Source organism: Lactuca serriola, chromosome 4 (assembly GCF_051521515.1).
Source record: "Lactuca serriola cultivar US96UC23 chromosome 4, Lser_US96UC23_V15, whole genome shotgun sequence".
NCBI classification, from domain to species: domain Eukaryota; kingdom Viridiplantae; phylum Streptophyta; class Magnoliopsida; order Asterales; family Asteraceae; genus Lactuca; species Lactuca serriola.
Genome location: NC_136411.1, coordinates 60,566,888 through 60,579,545, shown reverse-complemented (window position 1 = coordinate 60,579,545; position 12,658 = coordinate 60,566,888). Strand labels below are relative to the sequence as shown.

General features: G+C 34.8%; 1 long non-coding RNA gene across 1 annotated transcript; it reads right to left on the bottom strand.

Annotated features, from left to right (window-relative positions):
• Positions 1-337: 337 nt before the first annotated feature.
• Positions 338-1,271, bottom strand: LOC145100143 (uncharacterized). Its single transcript, XR_013704848.1, has 2 exons — positions 863-1,271; positions 338-727 (listed from the first exon to the last, which is right to left on the bottom strand). It is a non-coding gene; the product is annotated as an uncharacterized LOC145100143 (long non-coding RNA).
• Between the last annotated feature and the right edge of the window lie 11,387 nt (positions 1,272-12,658).

Genomic DNA, 12,658 nt, shown 5'->3' with positions numbered 1-12,658 from the left:
AAAACTATACATTAAAATGTGTAATGATTTCATCTCTATGAGAAATGGCTAGATCAGTTTGTGAAATCCACAAGAAAATTTCAAATATTATTACTGTTACTCATGAAAAGCATAAAACTCAACATACCCTTTCTATATACAAATCATTTTACAGCTTTCTTGAATTGAGAGAGAGAAGAATGAGACAGAGTCTCAAAGAAAGAGAAAGGAGTCATTCGTATTGCTCTAAAGTAGAAATGCAATCTTCCATGGCAGTAAACTAACGCACTTTTCATATTATTAAATTTGACCGACGGCTCTTCAAATCACACATTAAGTAAAGATAACAAAAGTTAAATAATGTAATAGTAGTTGATATTCATAATTTGGATTAATGTCCACAAATTTTATACAATAACTATTGATAGTTTACTCTGTTTCTTAATATTTAATCAACGGAGGGGTTGAAACTTAAAATTCTAGAAAAAACATTAGGATAATTAATCACTAGACTATGACATCAGTATTGATGTTATGTTCGTTAATTTTGGCATTTTGGAGTTGATAAAACAAGACTTGGTTTTCTTGATGGAGAAGAAATGCTTTTCTTCTAAGCTTCTCATTCTCTTCAATTATGCATTGGTTTTGCATGTACAACTTCAAGTTCTTCATTGCCATCTTCCTTTTCAGCATTACAAACAAGACCCTTGTTTTGTTTCGTGAATTCGTCATACCCATAACTCTTTTCCTGTTACATTAAACAAAAGAATATCACTAACCACCTAACATGAACGTTGAATATGACCTCAAAGTATCAACATATGGAATAAAAATTATGCTCGATTTGCTTGAGTAAATAATGCATATAGAGTGAAGTAAGAACCTTTGTAGATGGTGGAAGTGAAAGCTTGATGATCTCTTGAGTTGTTCTTGGTGAGTTGTGAGATATGAAAGACGATGAATGTTTTCTTTGGGGGTGCCAAGACACATCTTCTATTCACCTCTTGATTCCAATACGTGTGTGAGAAGAGAGTGAAAGATTTGGATATTCCCGAGAAAATGAGAAAACATGTAGTGACATATATATAGGGTACATGGGCCATGGTTATTTATTTGTGTGTATGAACGAGGGGTAAATTAGGAATTCCAAAAAAGAACGCTAATTCTATATCACTCATCACACATTTACATGTTTGACCACCACTTCTCTTGGACCAACCTAAAACATAATGATGAAAAGAAGACTCATAATTACAAGGACCAAATGATAAAGAGGATTAACCTCCCTCCCATTCTCATCTTCACAAGTTGTAGTAAAAAGAGAGAAAATGCAACACTCAATCACATAATAGAGTGTTCTTATTTGTACTTTTAGCCTTTCCTGATCAAAGTTTTCAATCCAAAGACCAAAAGACATGTAGTGGGACCCAAATAAAGATACACCCTTTTTAATATGGTTGATTTTTCAATCCAAAACAACGTCATGGATTTATTTGGAATCTAGAACAGTAATGTTATGGTAACTTGTACATCACACACTAAAAGTTGTATATTGCTTTGAATTTGTGAATTTTAACTCTATGTAAATAAGGCTAAGCCAATATAGTACTTTCTCTTTTTATACCTTTATTCATGTTTTGAATCCTAAAACCTTCCCTTTTTGTTCTTTAGTTACCATGAACAATCATGATGAGGGTTTCATTTTAGTCTTGTGTACTCAATTAGATGGAATCATGATGGTAGCTAAAGACAGCTCATCTCATTGTTGAATTCAAACTTGGGATGCTTGTTTATTAGTTACTTGGTGACCAAATTGTAGAATATGCCTAACTTATAAAAAGGGTTATCTTTGTCTTTTCAAACAAAATAAAATGATTTACATGTAACATAAAGACAATGCAATAAACAATTGAAAATTACATACATTATATGGGGTAAAACGGTAATTTAATCTTGAAAAAAAAATGTAACATGATTAACATTTATGCCATTGTTGTTGAAACAAAAACAAAATTACAAGGATTTGTAGGCATGTGAGCCATAAATATAACAATAGTTAGAGCACCTGGTTGGGGATGTGGTTGAGGGAGTCAATGAGGTTAGGTTTCTACTTTTGTCTCCTTTGTACATGTAATCGAGTACCCATGGCCTATTCTCAATTTCTCATTCAATTGGAAAATGAAATCTTTTTTGGCTTCATCTCAAAGCTAAATTTATAGTAATGATTATGATGATGGTGGTGGTGTAAGTTAGCATTTTGTGTACCTTCCTATAATCCATTTCACACGGTTTTCGTAATCATCCCATTAAATAATAAAACAAAAATGACTGGTTTTTCCAAGTTATATATTTATGAATATTCTCAATCTTATTCAAAAGTGGATACCATTTTTGAGATTGGGGTCTTCATAGATGAAATTTACGTGTTATCCCCCTGAATACAAATAAATATTGGAAGTAACAAACTAACAAACTATACGAGTGTACAAAGGCTTAGTTGACTTTTTCAACTTGCATTAGAATCTTGATGTGCATTTGTATAACGGTATTTATCACGTAAATAATATCCAAGACAAATAAGACCTTTAGAGTCGTCGAGCAACAACATAGATGGAATTGCTATGCTACTCACCGTTAGGATCAATTAAAAAAATAGGAAAAAAGAGGGTCTCTTTAATTGTCTTTTCAAGTCGTATAAAAATCTTGATGAACACTTTCGTTTGAAAGTGATATAATTAACTAATTCGTATAAGTTAAATGTTTATCTTGTAAACAATATTTATAAACAAAAGAAAAAAAAACTTCTGGTCAACCAACAATATAGAAGTTATTATACTCCCCCATAATCTAATACAAAAGATATCTCAAACCAATGGTTTAAAAACCGGATGGATCGGGAATGGAAGAAAAAAAAGTATTTAACTAGCATCAGTTTATGCTTATTTTTGGATCAGTTGGTTTTTACAAAAATTAGGTTGAACTTCTTAAACTTAACCGTTAAAATTCGGTTGAAACGGTTAAATTGAATAAAAACACTTGAAAATGAGACATTTTACATAACAAGTATTAGTGGTCTTTTTTACATCTTTTTTTTTGGAACGACTTACACGCACACATACTACTCTACTCTTAAATTTACACATTTCGTCCACAACGGGACATGAACTCTCAACATTGGCTAACAGACCTCTATCCATCAACTCACAATACTGGTAAACCAAGACCATGTGGTCTTTTTCACATCTATTTTGGACTTCTTTTATTATTGTCGACATCTTTTGTTTGATAACCGGTAGTTCAAGATCCATCATTTTCGGTTCCAAAAAAGTGAATATGAAAACTCTTTGAATATGAGATAATCAAATAACATTTTGATTTATAATGCTCATATTGACCAACTTGTATTTTAGAGTCTCAAAATGGCAAAGAATCATTTGGAATGAATCTTTGATAAGTATTTTTCTATAACTTAAGTGATGTGATTTTGTTACTAAAAATAAGTGTCTGAACTTTTTTGATGCATCTATGTTCATTTAAAGTTATCTTTGTTTTGTTGAGGTATTACACTCTATGTTTATTTTTATGTATATATGTATGCGTGAAAAAAAAATTAAAAAGAAAAAAAAAACATAAAAATTCTAAAAACAGGATTGACCCGGTGGCCTAACTGTTACCATACCTATTCAACTAAAAAACTAGTGTTTAAAACATTGTCTAAAACCCAAAATCAACGAATATTATCAAATAAAACGGCTTTACAATTTATATTGTAATGTCGATTGTCATCATGTACAAAACCAATGTCATTTACCGGTATGCTAAAAATACAAACCTTAAAACCACTATGATAACTTATAAATTAATTTTTTTTAACTAACACAAACCTTAAGACCACTATGATAACTTATAAATTAATTTTCATTAACTAGTTGAGATGACTTATTGCCACGATGCTTTTTCCATAAGTTTCAATATATGCGGTTATATCATATATGTTAGTTTTTAATTACATAATTAAATGTACTTTAATATTATTTTATATTTGTCATCTGTCTTGTCAATTAGTTTATTAAACATCATTGGTTTTTTAGTTATAAACTAATTTTTCAGTCAAAAACTAGTTTTTGTGCTGATCTGCTAAACACGAAATAAATGGGTGGAAGTTGTAGATGAAATTACTCTTCTATCCCTATGATGAAGGATAAGAAGAGACTAAAAGTCTACAAGGAAGAAATGCAATTGAGTTATCATGATGGTCTTTTGAACTATTAGGATGGGCTGAGCTAAATTGATAAGGACGAGGACTTGGATCAGGACCACTTAGTAAACCTTCACTCATTTCATTTTTTACTAACACCATTCTAAAATTATCAACGAGATAGAGCATGGTAGATATTAAAAGTCAACAATTCAATGAAAGATTCGCCCCCACAAATTGAAAATCATCTTCATGCCTCAAAATAAAAGCAAGGTTATCTAATTTGATATATTAAACCAGTTAAATTTGTATAATATGATACGTATTGTCTTTGTCTTTTTTGTTATATGTAAGAGGTATGAGATAATATACAACAAACTAATTATATTTTATAGATTTATGTATTACTTTGTCATTCATTTACAGAATATGTTATTAACAGAATATGTTAGCACAATAAAGTTATTATGTCATTTTTTTTTAATTTGGGCCTTCTTTAGCCCTTTAGCTCTTTAATCTAATTAGCTTTACTGTTTATTTTTTTCTTTTAATTAGAGTTGTACTCTCTTTTGGTTCAATAATGAAACTCTAATATTATTATGTTGATTAGTATACATGGTATCAGAGTCGTATCCGGTCCGTCATTTATGATTGTTGGAAGCGGGTTGTACGTAAAGTTGTGACATTCTGCGAATCGAAATTTTTGACGTATTTAGATATATATTTCTAATCTGTTTCTATTTTAATTTGTTTGGATAGTTCAAGGGCTTCAGCTATTGCTGGTATTCGTTTGAATTTTTGGTTTTTCGTCGCAATTTGCGCCACGATTTGGGTACCGCCGACGCGATTTGAGGATCGTTCAAGAGTTTCTGTTTGTTCCGTCGATATCTAATTGCGATTCTATATTCGCACCGCGATTTGAGGATTGGTTGATGGTTTTGTTTGTTTCGTCGATATTTCGCCGTGATTCTATATTCACGCCTCGATTTTTTCTCAGACTAGAAATTTGGATAAATTATGTGTTTAGAGTTCAGACTACAGATTTTCATCGATATCTCACCACGGTTTTATATTTGCGCTGCGATTTGGTGGACAATTTTTCACTTCGTTTTGGTTATTGTTCGAAGTTTAGTTTGTTTGGTTATTGTTGTTCTGTTTGACTGCCATTGTTAGTTATTGGTTCCGCTAGTTTGATTTGTTCTTCTGTTGTTGGTTTGGGATTATTATTTGATTGGTTACTGTCAATATGGATATGAATGATAGATTAGTTCGAAAAGTTAATTTTGATAAATGTGTTTACCGCACACAAAAGAACCATTGGAAGTCTCAGTGCCTATTGTAATTGAACAAGGCAAAATAGCAACAAGATAAATCATCTGGATCGTTTCAGTCATCGTTTCACCCTACATTAGAAACTAATGTTACCACCACGTCATCTTCTGTACGGGATCCTCAAGTTCTTGAGCAGTTCAGACAGTTCCTTGCTCTTAATTATGCAACTATGTTTGCATATATATGTTATTCATGTATTTCCTCATCAAGTACTACAAGTATTCCTTCATTATCATGGATCTTGTATTTTGTTGCATCTCATCATATTTCACCTTATTTGTTACCCGTTGTTTCTTTGTCTTATAGATCATTCGCTTCAGTCATGCCTGCTAGCTCTACACCTATTCCTATAGAGGGTGTTAGTTCAGTTGTTACTCTTTATGTATCTTTTAATGATGTCTATTATATTCTCACACTTGCTTTAGATCTAGACGTAGTTAGTCAGTTGTGTACATTTGGTTATTGGATTTTCTTTTCTAATCCTCTTTGTTGTGTTCTTGATTCTCTCTCCCAGAGAGTGATTAGGACTGGTCGTAAGTTAGGAGAACTATATATCTCGGATCAACTCAAAATGTCTGATATCGCTTCTAGTAATGTTGATGTGTCTGATGTTGCTTCTAATAATGTTAATTTGTCCTCTTTTCATTTGAGTGATCCGTCTTCTGATTTTTATCTTTGGCATTCACATTTAGGACATGTATAAGCTTTTCGTTTATAGTTGTTAGTTGTTACTGGTTTTTTATGTCTATTAAACAGTCATGATATTTTTGATTGTTGTGGTTGCAAACTGACAAATTTTATGCTCTACCATTCAATAAAAGCGCCACTCACTCTATTGCTCCATTTGATCTTGTTGCATTCTAATGTATGGTGTCATTCACCAGTTTCTCTAAAGGAGGATCTGTTTACTATGTTTCCTTTATTGACGATTACACTCGTTATATGTGGGTTTATGTTATGAAGCACGTATCTAATTTTTTCACCATATATAGCGAATTAAGAGCCCTAGTCAAGACTCAAAAGTCAGTTGTTATAAATGCTTTTGTTTTGGATTGGGGGTGAATATACCTATAATGATTTTAGGGGTGAGCAAAACCGCACCACAACTAAAATTAACCGCAAAACCTGCATAAACTGCAACTGATAAACCACAACCACAATAAAAACCGATGGTGAGGTTTTCTGTTTTTTAAAAACCGCAAATTTATGGTGCGGTGCGGTTATTAGTTTTCAAAAACCGCAAAAAAACCGCATCGCACTGCATATATTATATACAACTTTTTTTTATTAATTATTAATATATTAAATATTAAAAATAAGACAAGTTTTATTAATGAAAGATGAATAAAATACTAGCAGATAAAAATATAGTTTTTTGTTATGTTTAACATTGAAAAATGGTGAAATTAGACAATTTTAAGAAATTTATTGTTAATTACTATTGATATGACGTTTTTAAGATATTAATTGTTTGTGCTTTAAGTTAATTGTCTTATACATTATGATTTTTTTTATTATTAAAAATAATATATTTGAACTCTTAAAACCATTTGAGCTCTAAGCTGTGGTTAAAAACCACACAAAATAACTACACCAAATCCATGCGGTTAATAATCGCAACACAAAAAAAACAAAACCGCACTGCAAAAATAATCGCCTAACCGCACCGCAAAAATAACCGCACCAAGCGTTTTGAAAATGGATTAACCGCATTTGCGGTTAATGGTGAGGTTTTGGCTAATAACCGCACCGAACCGCACCGCGCTCACCCCTAAATGATTTTACTCAGTTGCTTGCATCTCATGACACTGTGCATCAATCATCATGTACCGATACTCCTCAACAAAACGGTATTGCGGAAAGAAAACATCGTCAAATTATTGAAATTGTACGGTCCTTTCTTTTATCCTCTCAAGTCCCTAGTATCTTTTGGGGAGAAATTGTTCCTACTGCTACATATGTCATTAATCGTATTCCTACTTCACACAATTCAGGGATGTCTCCCCATGGAAAACTATATGGAAAACTTTCTGATTATTCTTCATTGCGAGTAATTAGGTGTACATTCTTTGTTTTACTATTTCACGTAAAGAAAACCAAGTTGTCTCCAAAATCTTCTCTATGTGTGTCATTGGGGTACGGTATTGTTCAAATAGGGTATTGATGCTATGATCCGATAAGTCAAAAATTGTGTGTTTCTCGACATGTCACCTTTCTAGAATGCATTCATTTCTATAGCATTCTTGTTCAGTCACACAACATGACTCATTCGGAACTTCGGGTTATTGATCCATTTAGTATTGACAGTGATGACATTTCTTCAGATGCTTCTGCTACTTTAGATAGCCCTTCAACATCTGATCCCACTCCTATTATTGCTCAAGAACCCCCACGTACTGTTACTCAAGAACCCCTACCGACAAGACCTATTCGTACGCGATGGTCCACCAAACTTCAAGAATTTTTATATTTCTCTTACTTACTAGCCTCGCCTCTTTTATTGGGAATATACATCGTCTCTAAGAGTGAACATCCTATAAAGAAGCCATCTCTGATTGTAACATCCTAATTTTTCAAACCAAATTTTCCATTTTAAATTTAGATAAGACATTGTTCATAAACCTACATTAAGTAAACACAAGTGTCAAATACAGTCATCCCAAAATATCAAAGTATCAAAATATGCACAAACACAAACTGCAGGCGAATGTGTACAATCAAACCTTCACCTTCTTGCGATCATCTGAAGCACCTGAAAAACATTTAATCAACAGTTGTAAGCATGATGCTTAGTGAGTTCCCAAAAATATCATACACAACACAACACAAAATAAACATTATGTGTTATCATCAACCCTGAGGATTATCAATAATCCTAGTATCAGAAGTCTCAGTGGGCTAATAGCAGACCTGGTGGATTATCAGCAACCTTGGAGACTATCAGCTCTCTCAATGGTCTAATAGCACGCCCGATGGGTTATCAGTAGGGTTGTGCATGGGTAGGTTTAGGTCAGTTTCGACCTAAAACCGAACCCAAAACCAACATCATTGGTTTTCATATAACCAAAACTGAACCCAACCCAAACCCATCAGTTTAGTTTTTCAGGTTTTGGTTTCTTCTCGGTTCGGTTTCGAGTTTAAACCCAAACCCAATTGGAAACTCATATAATTCTTTGAAAGATGATAACTAATTTTATACAAGTAAGGAATGTGGATGTTTTCTTACTTGGGGTGATGTGGGACTAAAGGTAGAGTTAGCATCTATATATACTTATAAAAGAGACATTCTTACCTGCATCACATGTAACAACCCGTTATTTCCAGGCATTATAAATCGAGTCTTGTAACCTCTTTGGAATGTAATAGGAATATCATCGATAAATGAATTATTCAAAAGCTCTGATTGGAGTACTCTATGTAGTAGATATCGTCTTAAGGTTTCCAAATATATAAAGAACACTAAAATCCGAGTTATGACGAAGAAGTTATGACCATTCTAAGATTTCCGACAAAACCGACAACACCGATTAAACGGAAAACACAAAGTTTCAATATGATAGCATTTAGCCTTAGGTATCTAGATGAAAGTTATAGATAACATTAAACCGTGAGCGTACACAAAAAGAACGTCCAAATTTGACTTCGTATGAGGAAGTTATGATTTTTCCAAGATCCGAATATAACAGTAGACAGCTAAAAACTCGAATCGGAGATCGAGCGACTTTTGGCCGGAATGACCTAAACGAGAATCGAAGGTCTCGACAATGGTATTTCAGCGGTAAAAAGTCTGGCAAAAACCGTCATCAGATAAAGAAGTTATGAATTTTCAAAGAAATTCCTTAAACACGTTGAGTTATAAAATAAATAATAAAAATAATTTCGGAATTTGCCAACGGAGTCTAAACGAAAGTTGTAGAGCGTAGTCTCACCTACGCGTGGATATAAAGACCATCGAAAACGGAGTTCGTATGAAGAAGATATGAATTTTTGAAGTTTATTAAATAAATTATATATTTATTTAAATCAAAATTTCGGACCTTATCCGAAGAGGAGTCAGCGTCCTCATCCGGGTACGCGCTGCGTACCCCTGTACGCCCTGCGTACCCGAGAGACTTGGCCTATGATCGTCCACGTCGACCTATCCGACCCGTCCGAAGTACCCGACCCGTCCGACCCGCTGTCCCATCCGACCCGCGTACCCAGCAACCCGTCCCATCCGAAGCCGAGGCAGTCGAGGCTTCGGTCATGCATGACGTACGCGTACGCGCTGCGTACGGGCGTACGTCCCGCGTTCGGAGGCGGTTCAGCCTTCCTATAAATAGGATGCGAGGGCTTCCGAGAAAAATGCTCATTTCTCTCCTCTCTTTCACAATCTTGCCTCGTTTTCCGTGCCCGTTCAAACCCGAAGCTCTGGTCTTTTTGCTCAAGTCCCGAGGGTCGATTTTACTCCCGAGATTCCCGATAGTCCCGAGGAAAATCCGTTTCCCGAGACGAAACTCTGTCCGGTTTTCCATCTCGCTATCTTCAAACTATCAGGTGAGTTCATACCCCTGCAAGCACACTTTAAATGCGTTTTTAAATGCTTTTTATACTCTTTTAGGGGGGGAATACAAGTAAACACACGACTAAAATCGTGTGAAACATCGATCTTTTCATATACTTTTCATACTGTTGCTTTAACTGTCTTATGAAGTCATTATCATGCAAAACGCCTCACAACACAACTTTACCCTCTTGGGATACAATATGTTTATAAATAGAAATATGTTTTATTTATACGTTTGCATACAAATACATCATATCAAGGGTAACATTCTTTACTAAATCATTTTATGCATTCAAAGAACTTATGATTTATGCTTTGTCAAACATTGTGAAAAAGGATAAACTTTGCATACAAACTACTACTTTAATACAGACTTAGTTGAGAATCCATGAGACGTGTACATCTTCAAACACTGCCTTTTTGATAAAAGGTATCGCTACAAGTCCTGTCTATAACCAGAGTCTCCCGTTCGGAGAACGTGTCAAATGTGTATAGATCTATACGGGAAGTCATGATCCCGCGCCCTGACTGTTAGCTACAGTCCGTCTTTTGGGGTGATAGTTGTCATAACGCTACGACGCCTGAAGAACGTCGCTACAGGCATATTATGTTTAGTATGGTTATAAAACTCATCGGATATACAATTATTATGGTATTATGCTTTTATGAACGAGTAGCTATTAAAACTATTCTTCATCTAACAAGTGCGATCTTCGTATAGCTTTACTATGTAAAACTATGATACAACTTACAAGCACGTCGTTTGCTTGCGATTTTCGGTCTTAGAGACTGCCAGTTATGTCAGGAAAATAAGGGTTTTTCATGTATACAAACCAAACAACTAATAGGAAAATAAGGGATTTTCTCGGTACAATTAGTTGCAACTTATATCACGAACATTCATATGCATTCCATACTTTTATAAGAAAATAAGGGTTTTTCTTGGAAAACACAACAAATCATGTCTCAACTATTAGGGAAAATATGGGATTTTCTGGATCTAATACATTCATTTTCAACACACGAATCATAACTCATCACAACTGAAATACTACATTTTCTGGAAAACATACAAACACTTTCGAATGGCATACATTTTCTCAAAACACCACTTATGAACTCACCAACTTAAATGTTGACACTTTTTCTTTGAAATAACTTGTATTCTCAGGAAACCGCTAGACCAGGTAGCAACTACTTCTGAAGACTAACGCGCTGGCGTTAGTAACATATTTTGGATCACCATTTTGTATTTGATTTCTCTTGCAAACATGTAACATATACAATCATGTAAACTTTTCAAATATATTTATATTATGGTGGTGTGTACTTTCCTTTTTATGAACTGTTATGATACTGAATATGACGTCCTCCGCCCCCGAACGTTTCCGCCGTTCTGGTTTGGGGGTGTGACAGATTGGTATCAGATCTTCGTTTATAGTGAATTAAGTATATCAAAACCATTTTTAGTATACAACTATAAACTCAACTGGCCAAAAACACTCTGAGAAGAGTCATACTTTCGAAATTAAATTTATTTAGTTTTTGTAAAGTAAGCATGCATTCATTTCGTACTAATACCAGTTTCACATCGGACTATCTTAGAAGTATTATAAAATAAGTTGTGCAGTGCAGGTACGCCTTGGGACATGTAATCGGAAATGGGAAGGATATAGCCTGATCAACTATATTTGTCCGAGAGCCGACTAACGTGTGCCGAGGGGTGTCTGCAGTGGACAACAAATTTTAAAACTTACCAAACCGTTACTAGAATCAAACACAAGAATTTAAATACTATAGGAGTATTTGCTATCTAAACTAATTTAACTTACATGTTTTGCATGTTTCGACTGTATTCAATTCTTATGACCCTATTTCTCGTACAGTCAAATGGCTGGATTTCACCACCCAAATGACCCCTACTTTCCCAACCAAGGCAACGGAGGATGGATCGAAGATGATCCCGAAGAGGATGAGGAACCCATAGAAGTGGGTGATGACTCCGGTACTGACTCAGAGCCGGAAGTGATCGATCCACCACCCATTCAACCTCCTGTCCATGTGAGGAACTTCCAAGGACCCACTCCCGTCTGGGGGAGTCACCTCCATCATTGGAGCCAACAACAAGGCATACGCCCTCCCTACGGCATGTGTCGGGATTTCTATGATGTCCGTGGTGGAAGCTCGGCTGATCGAGCACTCCCAGTAATGGTGGGTAAGTTAGCCAATCAGTCCTATCAATCTGGAGTTCAAGCAAGCCGACTCCGGGATGTCAACGTGGAAGTGCAGGTTCACACTTCTGACATCCGTAGGCTGGACAAGATACAAGATTATGCTCAACTCCAGTCTGAGGCATTTCAGGCATAGATGATTGCAGCCCTAGCCGAATTAAGGGAGCAACAAGCCGCTTTTGATCGGCGCCTAATGGAATCGAAGCAATCAGATGCGGAGTCAAGCTCCAAGCGCAACCTACGTCGCAAATAGTGCCTGCCAGGATTTCAAATTTTGTTATAAATTAGGACTTCGGATAAGAGTATTCTTTTCTTTAAAACTTTCTGTAATCGGAGACCTTTAGAAAGGTCAAAAAGTTTTGTCTAAACTCG